Genomic DNA, 16,944 nt, shown 5'->3' with positions numbered 1-16,944 from the left:
CTTGCCCCAGCCTTTTGCCCCTGGGATGCTGCCTGACCTGCTTGTGCTTTTCCAGCACCACACTCTTGACCCCCTTGAGACCCCGCCCTACCCGTCCCCCTTCTGGCCCCGCCCCGCCCCCACGAGCCCCGCCCAAACCCCCCCCGACTCAGAGCCCCGTCCCAATACCGCCCTCTGGCCGCGCTTACACTCTCCCGACCCGCCCCGCCATCCCCGGCGGCCACGATGACGACCCCATTGCAGGCCCCGCCCACACCACGATGAGACCCCGCCCAATATGCGCCCGCTCCCACCCCGTCTCGCTTCCACTACCGCCCAAATCCCCGCTTCAAGCCCCGCCCCAAAACACCCCAGCCGGCCGAGCCCGAGCACCCCGCCCACTTCAGGCCCCGCCTATCGCTCCGCCTCACAGAGAACGTCACGCCTTACCCCTCAGGCCCTGCCCCGCCCCGCGCGAGACGGCGGTTAACGGTCGCCGCACGTGCCGGCGAGTGACGGTTAGCAGCTGCTTCAGCGAGAACAGCCAAAAGCATGGGCCGGCACCGGGCGCCGCCAGTAATAACCACAGCAAAATAACCACGAGAAACGCACGGCTTTGCATTGAGCAAGCGGGCATGGTTAGTAACGTTTGCGGACGGCGGGGTTCTCTCAGACGGTCTCGGTCAAGTGGGCCAGTGGGCCGGGAGAAGGGCAGGTGGTTTCGATCTGGATAAACGCCGGGTACTGCATTTTGGGGTGAAACGGGCAGTCGGCCGAGACCGTGACAAGAGCCCGGAGCAGAAATTGGGCCGTTCGGCCCATCGGGTCCGCTCCCGCCGCCGCTCGATCGCGGCCAGTGGGTTTCTCCAAACGGCCATTCTCCCGCTTTCTGCCCCGTTAGCCTGGATTCCCTTCCGACGGTACCACCTCGGGTGCTGTTGTTTGCACCTTTGGGTGCAGGCGCGTAGAGATGTTACAGCGCGGAAACAGACCCTTCGGCCCAACCCGTCCATGCTGTCCCAGATATCCCAACCCAATCCAGTCCCACCCGCCAGCACCCGGCCCATATCCCTCCAAACCCTACCTATTCATATACCCATCCAAATGCCTCTTAAATGTTGCAATTGTACCAGCCTCCACCACATCCTCTGGCAGCTCATTCCATACACGCACCACCCTGTGCGTGAAAAAGTTGCCCCTTAGGTCTATTTTATATCTTTCCCCTCTCGCCCTAAACCCATGCCCCTCTAGTTCTGGACTCCCCCACCCCAGGCAAAAGGCTTTGCCTATTTACCCTACCCATGCCCCTCCAGATTTTATAAACCTCTATAAGGTCACCCCTCAGCCTCCGACGCACCAGCGAAAACAGCCCCAGCCTGTTCATTCTCTCCCTGTAGCTCAAATCCTCCAACCCTGGCAACACCCTTTTAAATCTTTTCTGAACTCTTTCAAGTTTCACAACATCTTTCTGATAGGAATCCCTTCATTGGGGGATTAGATTCCTTCCTACCGACCTATCCATGCTCCACATAATTTTATACATCTCAATCATGCCTCTCATTTTCTACCAGCTTTGTTTTTTCTCTTTTGTGATAAATCTGAGTTCTTCTCTAAGAAGGCAACAGCTGTCTCAGGTTAATATGTTCAGTGACAAACGAACAGTACCGACCCTCTGACAGTGCGGCACTCCCTCAGTACCGACCGTCTGACAGTGCGGCACTCCCTCAGTACCGACCGTCTGACAGTGCGGCACTCCCTCAGTACCGACCGTCTGACAGTGCGGCACTCCCTCAGTACCGACCGTCTGACAGTGCGGCACTCACTCAGTACCGACCGTCTGACAGTGCGGCACTCTCTCAGTACCGACCCTCTGACAGTGCGGCACTCACTCAGTACCGACCCTCTGACAGTGCGGCACTCCCTCACAACTGACCCTTAGACAGTGTTGCCCTCCGTCAGTATTGACCCACCTACAGTGTGGTGCGCCCTCAATACTGACCATCCGATCGTGTGGCATTCCCTCATTACTGAGCCTCCAATAGTGCGGTACTCCCTCAGTACTGACAATCCGACAGTGCATCACTCTCTCAGCAATGATCCTCTACTTGTGCAGCGCTCCCTCAGTACTGACCCTCTGCGGCGCTCCCTCAGTACTGACCCTCTGACAGAATGGCACTCCCTCAGCACTGACCCTCTAACATTGTGACACTCCCTCATCTCATGGCCCCTCCGACAGTGCGGCACTCCCTCAGCACCGACCCTCCGACAGTGCGGCACTCCCTCAGCACCGACTCTCCGACAGTGCGGCACTCCCTCAGCACCGACCCTCCGACAGTGCGGCACTCCCTCAGCACCGTCCCTCCGACAGTGCGGCACTCCCTCAGCACCGACCCTCCGACAGTGCGGCACTCCCTCAGCACCGACCCTCCGACAGTGCGGCACTCCCTCAGCACCGACCCTCCGACAGTGCGGCACTCCCTCAGCACCGACCCTCCGACAGTGCGGCACTCCCTCAGCACCGACCCTCCGACAGTGCGGCACTCCCTCAGCACCGACCCTCCGACAGTGCGGCACTCCCTCAGCACCGACCCTCCGACAGTGCGGCACTCCCTCAGCACCGACCCTCCGACAGTGCGGCACTCCCTCAGCACCGACCCTCCGACAGTGCGGCACTCCCTCAGCACCGACCCTCCGACAGTGCGGCACTCCCTCAGCACCGACCCTCCGACAGTGCGGCACTCCCTCAGCACCGACCCTCCGACAGTGCGGCACTCCCTCAGCACCGACCCTCCGACAGTGCGGCACTCCCTCAGCACCGACCCTCTGGTGCAGCTTTTCCTCAGTACTGACCCTCCGACAGTGCAGCACTCCCTCAGTAGTGGCCTTCTGACAATGCAGCCCTCCCTCAGTACTGACACTCTGACAGCGTGGCACTCCCTCAGTACTGACTCTCTGACAGTGCAGCACTCCCTCCCTTGGTACCGGCCTCTGAGTTCTCTTACTCAATTTAGGCCATGGGACTCTTGCCGCCTCGAGCAACTACAATGGCTTGCTGGCCAGGATGTTCGAAGAAATTGTAACCATTTAAATCGAGGCTTGGCTTTGGTTTGTGGTTTTGTTGTGGGCTGACAGAGTCCCTCAGTTCAGGTCTGTCTTAAATGAGGTTGTGCAATTGCCTTCACTCAGGTGATGTTCTCCAAGCTCAGCAGGCTGGTGAGGGTTTTGTTGGACTTTGGCTCAATCTACAAACTTACTTTCTTCTATGTGTGAGCCAAGTCCTGCGTGTTCTTTTAAATGAAGCAATAGGAGAAGATATTCGGTCTCACACTCTTAATTTATTTTACACACTAAGTGAACAAAGCATTCAGAGCTCTGGGTCTAAACCTCTTTGTCCCTGACAAACTACAAAAGTGTGCCAGTTCAAAAAGAAAGACCTCGTTTTGTCCCTGCCCCAGTCTTTTATACCATAAAAAACGTCATATAAACACTGAGGTAGAATTATCTTCTGATTGGGTGTTAGTCTGATTCCATTCCCCGCCTTCTTGCATTCCTAGCTGTCCGACCCCACGTGACCTCCTTTTGCCCGCGAAATGGGGCATCACGTGGCCTCCTCGACCCACTTACGGGGCGCGAAACGGGACGTCACGTGATCGCCCGCCCTCTTCCGGGGCGCGAAACGGGACGCCATGTGACCGCCCCGCACTCTTCCGGGTGCGAGACGGGACGCCACGTGGCCACGCCCCCTGCTTGGGTTACAGAGTCACCACAGGGTTTTGAATGCTGAATCCATCCAGCCTTCTGTTTTTAAAGTAAGGAATATATTTACAGTTTCCACTTCCATCTGTATACTCTGTAGCTCATAACCGGGGAAGAGGGGCAGGTAGTCGGCCCTAATGACCCCCTCCACGGCCCGCTGCCTGGACCTGTTTATGGCCAGTTTGGCCAGGCCCAGGAGCAGACCCACGAGGAGGTCTCCAGACCTGCCCTCCCTCCTCCGTACCAGGTGCCCAAAGATCAGGAGCGTGGGACTGCAGTGCAACCGAAAGCAGAGGAGGAGGTTTTTAAGAAAGTCAAAAAGGGAGTGCAAACACTCACACCCAATATACACATGCTCCACAGCACAAGCAGTTGGGCTGGGAGACCATGAACCACTGCAATCTGCGGTTGCAGGGGACTGCTGCGTGCAGTACTCTCCACCCCAGATCCCTGAGAATGGAGGAGGACACCCGAATAGAGAGCCCTCCACTGGGGATCCCCACCGCCTGGTGGCAAGTGAGCATGCCAAGGCGTGTCCGGATGGTGGAGGACAGAGAAGAAGTGGACAATGTGCAGCAGCAATCTATACAGGGCCTGCCTTTTTCCCCGTGAAAGGGAACAAAATTAAGATTCCGGAGGTGGCTCAGGTTGTGGGGCACAGGCTCCCGCAGGAAGTACAGGACCCTGTGGCCAATGTGAAATTCTGTCCGGGCTGGGGTGAGCGTGGATGGGATCCCACCGCACACCTGAGCGTCCTCCAACTGGTGCACTACGTCGGGTCCGAGCACCGCCATTTTAAGGTGTCGGATGGAAGTGGCCACGTACCGGACGTCTACCGCTGCCCTGCTAGCTATGTCCTGCAGCAGTGTCCAGCTCAGGCCCCCGGTACCCAGCACATCCCCAACCCTGGTCACTCTCGCCCCCACAGCCCTCCCCTCTGACAGCCACTCGAACCCGCGAGTACAGAGGTGCAGATTCCTGAGCAATGGCTCCCTGATGACAGCCGCTACTCCTGCTGGAGGGTAGGCGTGGCATGGTTCAACCACGTTCCAGACATGGATCAGGTCCTGGTAAAAGACAGGCAGTGTCTTGAGGGCAACCTCCAAACCGTCACGGTCGACGAACAGGAGCTGCGTGTCGTAGTTGAGGTTACACACCTGGCGGAAAAAATACATCGCCAGGGCGTACCACCTAGGAGGAGGCTCGATGTAAAGGTATAGCTGCAAGGTCTGAAGGAGGAACGTCGCGACCTGGGTGCGGACGCACACCAGTGACTGACCGCCCTCCTCAATAGGGCGACTCAGAACCTGCGCAGTGACCCAGTGCATATTTTTGTCCCAGAAGAAGTCGGCCAACGTTCTCTGGATGTCAGCGACAAAGCCAGGAGGGGGGACCAAAGTGACCAGCCAGTACCACAGCATAGCGGCCACCAGCTGGTTTTTTTTTTTCTTTTTTTTTTTACCTGTGGCGCCCACCTCTAATGTCCCATTTATTTATTTTTTTTTATTTTTACAGTGAAAGACACAAAGTGCTCGAATCTTTATTCAATTTCCACCACCAGGAAGATAGGAAAACACCCGGGTGGCCAGTGACAAACACTGCCCTTCACATCAAAGGGCAATGCTGTGTGAATCCCTATTTATTTATTTATTTATTTATTTTTTTTCCTCTTGTTTTTATTTTTTTTTATTTTAACCCCCACACTACCACCTAAGTGCGGTAGTGCTTATTTTATCCCCAGCACCCATGGTGTGTGTGTGCAGGTGTGAGACACAGTGAAAGACACAAAGTGCACCAATCTTTATTCAATTTCCACCACCAGGAAGATAGGAAAACACCCGGGTGACCAGTGACAAACACTGCCCTTCACATCAAAGGGCAGTGCTGTGTGATCAAAACAGTGAAGGGGAGGGTAGGGACTAAATCAAAATAGAATTGGAGGGAGAAATGATGCACTCCACTCCCTGCGGCGCCCACCTCTCCCTGAACAACTCCAGGGTGTTGGTCGACACCGCGTGCTCCTTCTCCAAGGACACCCGGGCTCTAACATAACCGCGGAAGAGGGGCAGGCAGTCGGCCCTAACGACCCCCTCCACAGCCCGCTGCCTGGACCTGTTGATGGCCAGTTTGGCCAGGCCCAGGAACAGACCCACGAGGAGATCTTCAGACCTATCCTCCTTCCTGCGTACCGGGTGCCCAAAGATCAGGAGCGTGGGACTGAAGTGCAGCCAAAAACAGAGGAGAAGGTTTTTAAGAAAATCAAAAAGGGAGTGCAAACGCCCACACCCAATATAGACGTGGTCCACAGACTCCACAGCACCACAGAACAAGCAGTTGGGCTGGGAGTCCGTGAACCACCGTAATCTGCGGTTGCAGGGGACTGCTGCGTGCAACACCCTCCACCCCAGATCCCCGAGAGAAAGGGGGAGGACTCCCGCGTAGAGAGCCCTCCACTGGGGATCCCCACCGCCCGGTGGCAAATGGGCACGCCAAGGCGTGTCCGGACGGTGGATGAGGGAGAAGAGGTGGATGGTGTGCAGCAGCAGTCGGTACAGGGCTCTTCTTTTTATTTCCCTAAACAAAACAAAATTAAAATTTCGGAAGCGGCTCAGGTTGTGGGGCACAGGCTCCCGCGGGAAGTACGGGACCTTGGGGCCAATGTGAAATTCCGTCCGGGCTGGGGTGAGCTCGGACGGGATCCCACCGCACACCTGAGCGTCCTCCAACTGGTGCACTACGTCGGGTCCGAGCACCGCCGTTTTAAGGCGTCGGATGGCGGTGGCCATGTACTGGACGTCTACCGCTGCCCCGCCTGCTATGTCCTGCGGCAGCGTCCAGCCCAGGCCCCCGGCACCCAGCACGTCCCCGACCCTGGTCGCCCTCGCCGCCGCGGCCCTCCCCTCAGACAGCCACTCGAACCCGCGAGTACGGAGGTGCGGATTCCTGAGCACCGGCTCCCTGACGACAGCCGCTACTCCAGCCGGAGGGTAGGCGCGACGCAATTCGACCATGTTCCAGACAGTGATCAGGTCCTGGTAAAAGACAGGCAGCGTCTTGAGGGCGACCTCCAAACCGTCACGGTCGACGAACAGGAGCTGCGTGTCGTAGTTGAGGTTACGCACCTGGCGGAAAAAAATACGTCGCCAGGGCGCACCACCTAGGAGGAGGCTCGACGTAAAGGTATCGCCGCAAGGTCTGAAGGCGGAACGTCGCGACCTGGGTGCGGACGCACACCAGCGACTGACCGCCCTCCTCAATAGGGAGACTCAGAACCTGCGCGGCGACCCAGTGCATCTTTTTGTCCCAGAAGAAATCGACCAACGTTCTCTGGATGTCAGCGACAAAGCCAGGAGGAGGGACCAAAGTGACCAGCCGGTACCACAGCATGGCAGCCACCAGCTGGTTTATGACCAGCACTCGACTCCTGTAAGATAGCACTCGGAGCAGTCCTGTCCAGCGGCCTAGGCGAGCCGAGACTTTGGCATCCAGCTCCTGCCAGTTGGCCGGCCAGGATTCCTCAGCCGGGCCGAGGTAGACCCCCAGGTAGAGGAGATGGGTGGTGCTCCAGCTGAACCCCCGTAACTCCTCCGGTAGAGAGTCCACCCGCCACGGGCCGACCAGTAGTCCGGAACATTTGGCCCAGTTGATCCTGGCGGAAGATGCCGCCGAGTACACGGCCTGGCACTCGCGCATCCTCCCCAGGTCAGCCGGGTCGGTGAAGGTGAGGAGCACGTCAGCGTAGGCCGAGAGGACCACCCCCGTGCCGCGCAGAACCAGCCCCGACAACCTCCTCCGCAAGAGGCGCAGGAAAGGCTCCACGCACAGGGAATACAGCTGGCCGGACAGGGGGCAGCCTTGACACACTCCTCTCCCGAAGCGAAGGGGCGCCGTCAGGGACCCGTTAACTTTAACCAGACACTCTGCGGCGGCGTACAAAAGTCGGATCCGGGCGACGAACTGCGTCCCGAGAAGGTACTCGTGATCGACCCTGTCGAACGCCTTCTCCTGGTCGAGAGACAGGAAGGCGCTCGGCAGACCAGCCCGTCGACAGAAATGGATCAGGTCCCGGACCAGGTGGACGTTGTCGTGTATCCTCCGGCCCGGGACCGTGTAGGACTGGTCCGGGTGAATCATGTGGGCCAGCACGGAGGCCAGGCGAGAAGACAACACCCTGGCAAAGATTTTGTAATCCGTGCTGAGGAGGGAGACCGGACGCCAGTTCTTCAAAGAACGAAGGTCCCCCTTCTTTGGCAGCAGGACGATGACTGCCCTGCGCCAAGAAAGGGGCAGCTCTCCGGCCTTTAGACACTCCCCCAGGACCTATGTGTAGTCGCTCCCCAGGACGCCCTGAAGAACTCCACAGTCAGCCCGTCCAGCCCCGGGGACTTGGCCCTCGAGAGCTGGTCGAGGGTGCCGGTCAGCTCCTCTAAGGAGACGGGAGCGTCGAGCCTTCCGGCGTCCTCCAGGCCGAGCTGCGGCAGGTCCTCCCACAGATCTCTGCGAGCATCCTCGCTGGACGGATCCGGAGAGAACAGAGCTGTGTAATAGTTCCGGACGTGGACCCTGATACCCTCCTGATCCGAGACAAGGGACCCATCGTCGGCCAGCAGCACAAGGAGCTGCTGACGGGTGCCACGCCTTTTTCCAGCGAGTACAAGAAGGGGGTGCCGCGGTCCAGGTCCCGGTCCCGACAAGCTGCAGGTCCCAGAGCGTGGCCTTCTTCTCTTCGTACACCCCGCGCAGGGCCGGGTCCGCGTCGGGCTGACCGAGGCGTGACTCCAGGTCGAGCATCTCCCTCTCCAACTCCCCGATCCTGGATTTCCGCCTCTTCGTCGACCCCCTCGCGTACTTCTGACAGAAGACACGGACGTGCGCCTTGCCCACATCCCACCATAGCCTCAGGGAGGGGAAGCTTCCCCGCTTCCTTCTCCAGCCAGCCCAGAAACGACGAAACGAGTCCCGGAACCGCTCATCCTCCAGCAGCAGGTTGTTAAAGTGCCAGTACGCGGAGCCGAGCCTGGCGCCGAACAGAAGGAGTTCCGCCCACACCAGGTGATGGTCCGTGCACGACACCTGTCACGTGGAGACCGTCGGAAAACAGGATGCATACACGAAACGTACAGGCGTTCAATTCTGGACACTCCGACCCCAGGCCTCACGAAGGTGAAGGCGATGGAGTCGGGATGGAGATTCCGCTAGACGTCCACCAGGTCGAAGGACTTGGCCAAGTCCCCCAACCTCCTCCCTGACCCCCAACCGGTGCAGGCACCGCCGTGGTCCCGGTCCTCGAGGATGCAGTTAAAATCTCCCCCGAGGACGACGCACTGGTTCTCGTCGATGGAGGCGAAAAGAGCGGACACTTCTCTGAAGAAGCTCGCTTGCCTCGGCCCGGCCAGGGGAGTGTAGACGGTCACCAAGTGAAGCACCACGCCCCCATTCGAACCATCAGGTGAAGCCAACGGCCTGGCACGGGTTCCCTGACCCCCCAAGGTCTCCGGCTGAAAATGCGGGGCCAACAAGATAGCCACCCCGCCAGATCTGCGGGTGAGGTGACTCATTTAGACCCCCCCCCCCCCCCCGGCCATTCCAGGACCCAGGTGGCTTCGTTTCTCGGGGTAGTGTGGGTTTCTTGCAGGAAGCCCTCCCGTCCCGAAGGACCGAGAGGGTCTGGAATCTGCGCTGCGACTCCCTGCTGTCGTTGATGTTGAGGCTGGCTATAGTTGTCTCCAAGTCGTAAGCATCGTGCAACCACCACCAGTACAGTTAAAAACCCATATATACACATACATTTACTGGGAGGACGAGGGAGGGGCACAGGAGTCCCTCACCCTCACCAGGAACGTCCCCAGGAAGTTCCTGACTCGCTTTCGGTGGTTTACGTTGAGTCCAGGCACCTGGCGAGCAGCGTGGGCCGACCAGTAAACTCGCTCGAATGAGCTCCAGCGGTCGAGCGCCAGTTGGGCTCTATCCCAGCGACTCCAAGTTTCCTCGACAAACTCCCGGAGTTCGAGGGGAATAACGGGGAGATCAGTGGGGGGCAATTAGAACTCAAAAATGTCGCTGCAGACAGACTCCACGTCGTTCCCGGTGTCCGCCACCGATCCCGAACCCTCCTCTGGGAGGTCGCCCTCGGTCACCGACCCCTCCCCCACCGAGAGAATAGGGGCTGGTTCAGCACCGCTAACTGGCCTCAAACCCCCAGTAACCCCACCCCCAGGGTCATCGGCAGTACCTTCCTCGGCGCACCACTTCCTGGATTGCCCTGAGTTCGGGTCGTCGGGCAGCAGAGACTCAGGGCCCTGCTCCTCTCCCGACACCGGGATGCCCAGCTTCTTGGGGAAAAGGTCCTCCCCCAGGGCCAAGGTCCCTGGAAAAACAGTCTGGGAGGGAGGAGCGAGGATAACACCTTCCTCCCCTCCACCGCTCGATGACCCAGCAGAGGGTTCTCCGTTGTCACTGTACCACAGTCCATGTGGTTATTAAAGTCCTCCCTAGGGGCCGGAGGAGTTGAGGCAGCAGGAGGCCCTGCTGTAGCCCTTGGGGGTTTGGGTAGGTCAGGCCATGGTGCAGGACAGTCAAGGGGCACCATAGGCTCATCCCCCTGGAGAGGGGCAGCACCACCGGCGCGCTGCTGGAGTATCTCTCTTTTCCAAGGGCTGGTACCTCTTCCCCAGCGAGACAGGGGGGAATTTATGGGCCTTCCCCTCCCCGCCCGCCTTGGTGGTCATGGGGCCCGAGGTCCCTCCCCCCCAACCTTTCCCGGAATACGATTGGCTGGGGAAAGATGGGGCGTGGCCAGGGTGGGGAGGGTCAGTCATGTCACTTCCTGCACCGCCCCTGGTTTATCAGTTGATCGTGGTCGTGGTCTAGTTCCCTCTCTGGGGCTGAGAGACATGATAGTCCTCCCCCCCAAGGTTAGTGCCGGGCCAGGGTGGGGCTCAGGCGCTCCCGGGCCAGGTGTTGTAGTGCCAGGGGCAGGCCAGGGTGGGGCTCAGGCGCTCCCGGGCCAGGTGTTGTAGTGCCAGGGGCAGGCGTTGAAGCCCCAGGGGTTTCTGTATTGGGGTCGGGGTTGGGTGTGGGGCCAGGATCAGGTACGGGTTTGGGGGTAAAGGTTCCTGCGCCGGGGTGACGCTGGCACGGCCGCAGGTGCATTGTCGTGCTGGGGCGGGGCAGGTCGTGGGCTAGGTGTAGGGGAAGGGGATGGGGTGGTCTCCCCGTGGGCGGGCCTGATGCGTTGGGCCTTCCTGGGCACCTTCCGTCTGGCCGGACGCTCATCCCCCTCCTTGCCAGAGGCTGAAGTATTGGAAGCCTCCGGCTTAGCCCCCGGTGCAGCCGCTTGTGGTATTGACTTTGGGGGAGGGGGAGTGGGTGTGGCGGCACCACCCTCAGCCGTTGGTGTGGGCTGGGCAGCCTTCTGGGTGGGGCAGTTTTTTCTAATGTGCCCCACCTCGCGGCACAGGTGGCACCGCACGTCGTCCAGAAGAAGCGGTAGGCTGCGCCCTCATGGAGGAGGGTGAAAGAGCCCTCGGTGACTTCCTCCCGGGTCCGGCAAATGAACACCTGGCGTCGGAAGGAGTATATGTGTCGGAGGGCGGCGTCCTTAAGACCGAGCAGGAGCGGTTGGACACCCGACCGGATCTCCCCCAAGGTGGTGAGGTGGGGGAGAAGGAGCTCACTGGCAATGAAGGGTGGGACATTGGAGATCACGACCTTCTGGGCCGTAATCTTCAGAGGGTTGACGGGCAGATGTGTCCCGCCCACAGTGAGCCCCCTCTCCACGCCAGGTGGACCGCCTGCTCGGTCTTTAGGAAAAACACGGCCTTCCCGTACATCCTGGCTGCAGCGATGATGGCCAGTGGGCTGACCACACACTAGCCATGGCCTTACTGCAGGCTTCGATGGTCATGTTGGGATGGGGATAGGACTTTACCCCCAGGCGTTTGGTCATATGCCTAAAGGGAGTTGTGGTTCCAGCCAGGGTTGGAGCATCCGAGCCTAAGGCAGCGGCTACCCCGGCGTAGTTGCGGCTGCGCCCTGCGACCTTCGGGCTCGCCATGCTTTGCTGTCTTCCACGGGCTTGACAAGAGTCCAGTCGGGTCCCCAGGCAGCAGCAGCGGTGGAGGCAGGCCTCAGGCAAGTTCCAGGCAGCACCAGAGTGAGTCCCAGGTAGGCCCTTGGTCACATCGGTGGGGGCGGGTCTCCCCCAGACAAGTTTAGTCCTGGGTAGCAGCAGTGGAGGTGGGCCTCAGGTTGCAGCAGTGGTGGAGGTTGTGGGGAGGGCCCCAAGGTGAGTCCCAGGCAGCGGTGGTGGAGGCAGGCCTCAGGAAAGTCCTAGGCAGGACCTTGGTCGCAGCGGTGGGGGCAGACCTGTTGGGGAGGGTCCCTGAGGCAATACCCAGGCAGCCCCAAAATTGAGTCCCAGGCAGCAGCAGTGGAGGTGAGCCTCTAACAACAGCGGCAGTGGTGGAGGTCCTGGGAGGGGCCCAAGGCGAGAGTCCCAGGCAGCAGCAGTGAGGCAGGCCCCAAGCACTAACAGCTGAGGCAGGTCCGGGCGGGGTCCCAGAGACCAGCAGTGGGAGTGGGCCCCAGGTCAGCAGCAACACTCCCTTGACCTGGGTGAGGCCCAGGCTGCAGCTCCAAAATTAGGCCCAAGACTCCAAGCTCGCACCTCCTTCTGCTTCTGCGTCTTCTTCGTCGTCGTCTTCAGCTTCTTCCCTTCAGCTCTCTGGATGTGGGGCAGCTGGTCCAGGGACAGTCCCCTTCCTCTCAGACCCCTTCAAGAAGGAGAGTCCTTACACGTGCACACAGACACTCACTGATCCAGCTCTCAAAACGAAAACACCCAAGTGGCCAGTGACACTCCTAACGACCCCCTCCGCGGCCCGCTGCCTGGACCTGTTGATGGCCAGTTTGGCCAGGCCCAGGAGCAGACCCACGAGGAGGTCTTCAGACCTGCCCTCCTTCCTCCGCACCGGGTGCCCAAAGATCAGGAGCGTGGGACTGAAGTGCAACCAAAAGCAGAGGAGGTTTTTAAGAAAATCAAAAAGGGAGTGCAAACGCCCACACCCAATATACACGTGGTCCATTTCCCCAAATCACTGGCTGTAACATTCTGATAGTGTACTCCCCACATGGGAGTACCTTCTGCTTGATTGCTGATAAGAGTAGGGGAACTCCAGGACAATCCCCACATTTATAGGCAGTAACTCTTTGGAGACTTGATTCCAGATTGACATGGAGATCTTCGGTTTTGTGGCTGTGTAATCTCCATCCATGATAATGATCAGTGTGAGGGAATATATGAAAAGATGTCACTTCTTTTCTCTCAGGACAGTGTTACACAGTTGCCATATTGTGTGTTTCAACCCACTCTCTCTCTCTGAACTACGTAGTCAGACTAAACAAAATTATTCCCTCTGACAGTGCAGTACTTCCTCAGTTCCGAACCGCATATAGTGAATTGCTTCCTCAGTACTGAGCCTCTTACAGTGTGGCATTCCCTTAGTATTGACCCTTCAAAAGTGTGGTGATCCCTCAGTACTAACCCTCCCACAACGTGGCACTCTCTCAGTACTGACCCTCCGACAGCCTGGCACTCAGTACTGACCCTCTGACAGCATGGCACTGTCTCAGTACTGACTGTCCGACAGCCTGGCATTCCCTCAGTACTGACCCTCCGACAGCATGGCACTGTCTCAGTACTGACTGTCCGACCGCCTGGCATTCCCTCAGTACTGACCCTTCGACAGCGTGGCACTGTCTCAGTACTGACCCTCTGACAGTGCAGCACTCCCTCAGTACTGACCCTCTGACAGTGCAACACTCCCTCAGGATGACTTTGTGATAGTGCAGCACTCCCTCAGTAGTGACCTCTGACAGTGTAGCACTCCCTCAGGATGGACTTGATAGTACAGCTCTGTCTCAGTTCTGACACTGATAGTGTGGCACTCTCTGTGTGGACCTGGTGACAGTGTAACACTTCCTCAGTACTGACTGTCCTTCTGAGGTCCACAACAGTGTCGATGCCAATTTGATTTATTGTGTTTTTAGTCAAGAAATTGATGAAGTCATGAGATAGTGCCGAGGCTCTGGGCCCTGACAGCATTCTGGCAGTGACGCTGAAGACATGTGCTTAAAACCTCGCTTAGCCCTGGAACCATTGTTCTATGACAACAACAAACCTGGCATTTATCAAGCAATGAGCAACTTTTCAGAGATGTATCTTTACACACTGAAGACCAATCTGTCTACTTTCTCAGCAGCTTGGTGTTGGAAATTGCCATTGACAAGTAACACTTGTGAATGAATTATCAACTTCCTGACATTCATTCTACAGTCTGCCAGGTCCATTCATATCCTTTCTTCTTAGAACATTGTTATGGACTAGGCCAGACCACTCAAAACATTCTTAAGCAGGCAGCCCAGACCATAATTTTTTTCATTTAGTGTACAGCGAAAATGACCTGGGATAAGATAGCTAGGCTGGCTACTATTTGTTAAAACAGACAAAAAACGTATTCACAAAGTTACACAGTGAAAGACAACAGAATAAAGAACCCCTACAGAACTCAACCTGTCCAACTAGACTTAATTATGCTGTTCTGAATATACACAGCAGTCCCAATAAGCAAACTCCCTTTCAAAACCAGTATAATTGGAACACATGCTTACAGGTTGAAGTTGAAGGGTAGAAAAGAGAGAGTTTCCACACAGTTCCCTGTTGAACTTCCTAGTTCAAGATTGAATTAAAAACTGCTCGGCTCAGCTAGCTAAAGAACTGACCACTCACCTTTCATTACACAAGTCACTTCAAAAGCATGATCATTATGGCCTGATGTCTCATCTGTTTACATATAAACAAAAGGCCTCTCAAAATCCTATTCATCTCTGTACCAGACCAGACTGATCGGAGTTTCATTATATGCTGTGATACTTTTAAATGCTGGGGTCTATATTTGAGTGGGGCTGGAAAAGCACAGCAGGTCACGCAGCATCCGATGAGCAGGAAAATCGACATTTCAGGCAAAAGCCCTTCATCAGGAATGAAGGGCTTTTGCCTGAAATGTCGATTTTCCTGCTCCTCGGATGCTGCGTGACCTGCTGTGCTTTTCCAGCACCACTCGAGTCTAGACTCTGGTTTCCAGCATCTGCAGTCCTTGTTTTTACCTACTTTTAAATGTTGTCTAACCAACTCTCCAGCTCTATTTAATTGTTCTCTAAAATTTGACACATAGTCCAAATGGGTGATCTGACTTATTAATTTCTCCTTAATCAATTTTAACGGTCCACTTACTTCATGCCCAAAAATTAATTCAAATGGACTGAATTTGGTTGATCAATTTGGTGCATCTCTGATTGCAGAAAGTACAAACGGACTTCCCTTATGTCAATCAGAGAATCAAAGAGTCATAGCTATGCACAGCACAGAAACAGAACTTTTGGTCCAACCCGTCCATGTCGACCCAGATATCCCAACCCAATCTAGTCCCATCTACTAGCATCCGGCCCATCTCCCTCCAAACTCTTCCTAGTCATATACCCATCCAGACGCCTTTTAAATGTTGCAATTGTACCAGCCTCCACCACTTCCTCTGGCAGCTCATTCCATACACGTACCACCCTCTGAGTGAAAAAGTTGCCCCTTAGGTCTCTTGATCCTTGATCTGACTGGATCTGTACTTGTAGTCTGTATTTAGTAAAACATTAAGTAATTTTTCTACAACCGTTTTAGCTGTGATGTTGCGTAATTAGGCTTTCCTCTGGAAATCTAGTCGACGCATCCATTATTGTTAATAAATACTTATTCCCACTTTTTATTTAAGGTGGAGGATCTACATAATCAATGAAGACTCTTGTGAAAGATTCCTCAAATGTTGGAAAAGGTATTAAAGGTGCAGGTTTTATTACTGCCTGTGGTTTTCCGATCAGCTGACATGTATGATGCATCTGGCAAAATTCAGCTACATCTTTGTGTAGTCCAGCCCAGTAAAACTGTCTTTGTATTTTAGCCTGTGTTTTCCTCACCCCTAAATGACCCTCCAAATGGTAGCTCATGTACCATTCGCAGCATCTCCTTTTTGTATCCTATTGGCAAAAGAATTTGATGAATGTTTGCCCATTTTTCATCTACTTGAATGTGTGATGGACTCCATTTTCTCATTAAGACAGCATTTGTTGAGTAATAACACACAGAAATGTATTCACTTTCTTTGTAAATGCCTTTTGATATAACTGAACTCCTCATTTTTCTGCTGTAATTCAATCAGCTTAGCAGAGCTAAAAGTACTTGCATATTTACCCATTTTCTCCTTCTCTGTTCCACTTATCTGATCAAAGAAAGTTTTGGATAACACTATGTCAGCTTCCTTATCTGTGCCTTTTGATCTCTCCTGCTTCAACTTGTGCCTCTGTGATCTTGTGATCACAATCAGGAAAAATTCCTGCATTAACATTCTCCATGTCTTCGGTTGCCTGCGTCTCCATTGGCCTACCAGTGGCCTCAGTTGGCAATATGCCTACCAGTGAATCAGCTGCACGGACAAATTGTATTCCTGGAGCTGAGAGTTTGTCCAGTACTCCAAACAGAAATCCCCTACTTTTCTCTGGACTCTCTAGCCTCACTTTACATAACTGAGCACTTTTTGTCTCACCATGAATCCCAGTTACTGGTACGTTTTCTGGCAATAGTCCCTCAGGAGTAAACGTCTCCCCATCCTTCAGCATTACAGACTGAGAAGATCCTGTGTCCCTTAATATTGTAACCTCCTTACCCTTACCTATTACACCTGGCTTATGTGAATAAACTTCACCCATGCATATATATATTTTAAGCAGATCTGGCACTTCCTCCTTAACCAACCTCTGATCATATTGTACACTCGGAGGGAGTTGTCTAACTTCCCTTGTGCTTCCTGTTACTGTCCAACAAAACCTCCAGGCTTGTCGGGATTTTCTACATCTGACTTTCTCCTAGCCCATCAATACTGTGCTTTTGTGTGGCCCACTTTATTACAATAAAAAGACCAGAGCCTTTTAACTTCTTTGTCCCCCCTCAAGGGTTTTTATTACCCTGTGGTAAGTTATCCTTATTCTCTTCATTGAAATCTACCTTTCCCTTTCTATGTGAGGATTTCTCTTTGCCCCAATTTCTATCCCTCATGGAAGCCAAACTGAGTTTTATGGACCAGCTCATAATCATCAGCCACTTCA

The 16,944-nt window shown here is 55.5% G+C and overlaps 1 long non-coding RNA gene across 1 annotated transcript in view; it reads left to right on the top strand.

Annotated features, from left to right (window-relative positions):
* Positions 1-442: 442 nt before the first annotated feature.
* LOC122544097 (uncharacterized) overlaps positions 443-16,944 on the top strand; it is a 65,174-nt gene continuing 48,672 nt past the window's right edge. The window contains exon 1 of the long non-coding RNA XR_015754012.1: positions 443-617. This is a non-coding gene — a long non-coding RNA (uncharacterized LOC122544097). The remainder of the gene's footprint in view (positions 618-16,944) is intronic.

This window comes from Chiloscyllium plagiosum, unplaced genomic scaffold, assembly GCF_037043375.1.
Source record: "Chiloscyllium plagiosum isolate Xiang-an unplaced genomic scaffold, Cpla_swu_hap1 HiC_scaffold_40, whole genome shotgun sequence".
Taxonomy (NCBI): Eukaryota; Metazoa; Chordata; class Chondrichthyes; order Orectolobiformes; family Hemiscylliidae; genus Chiloscyllium; species Chiloscyllium plagiosum.
This window is presented reverse-complemented; position numbering and strand designations above follow the sequence as displayed.